The following is a 671-nucleotide window of genomic DNA, read 5'->3' on the forward strand; positions in this document are numbered from 1 at the left end:
GTCGGTCCAGGTCTAAATAACAAGTCTCATTAATAGACAAACAAACTAAACTAGCAGAAAAAAACAATCACAAAACATTTAAGAAACAAGAGCTGAATTAGAAACTTACATCATTAGCTATTCTTTCTGTCTAGTTGTGGTTTATGTCCAAATCTGTAAAATGTCAACACTGTCATTAAGAAAGCAGAACAATTGATCTTCATCATTAAAACAACAAAAGAAAAAATGAGACTTTGCTAAGAGAATTACCTTAACACCAGCGCTTCTTATTGCTTCCAAGTTTTCAAAGCCTTCCTGTTGTACCAAACCAAGATAAGAACTAATAAATGTTAGAAAAAAATACATGGAAAATGTGTATGAGATATCTGCAAACGTGTATACACAACAAGTGAACCTTGAAATACTTCTGGTCAGTCAAAACACTGAGACAGCTGCACCACCTCTTTCATAAGATTGAGCAATCTCGACCTGTCAGCAACACAACCGCATAAATCATGTAAGAAAAATAGAGAATCATATTGTAGAACACCAGAGCATGAAAAAAGCAGCAAGAATACGTTTTAAAACATGCCCATCTCACTGATTTCACTAGCATTAAACCCTTCTAAATCTCTCAAGTGAAAGGCAAAATTTAGAACTTTCTGAAAGTTTTAAAGAAGGATTTCGAATCA

The 671-nt window shown here is 33.8% G+C and overlaps 1 long non-coding RNA gene across 1 annotated transcript; it reads right to left on the reverse strand.

Annotated features, from left to right (window-relative positions):
- Positions 1-11: 11 nt before the first annotated feature.
- LOC106322136 lies at positions 12-476 on the reverse strand. Its single transcript, XR_001266253.1, has 3 exons — positions 395-476; positions 250-294; positions 12-153 (listed from the first exon to the last, which is right to left on the reverse strand). It is a non-coding gene; the product is annotated as an uncharacterized LOC106322136 (long non-coding RNA).
- Positions 477-671: the final 195 nt, after the last annotated feature.

This window comes from Brassica oleracea, unplaced genomic scaffold (assembly GCF_000695525.1).
Source record: "Brassica oleracea var. oleracea cultivar TO1000 unplaced genomic scaffold, BOL UnpScaffold07831, whole genome shotgun sequence".
Taxonomy (NCBI): domain Eukaryota; kingdom Viridiplantae; phylum Streptophyta; class Magnoliopsida; order Brassicales; family Brassicaceae; genus Brassica; species Brassica oleracea.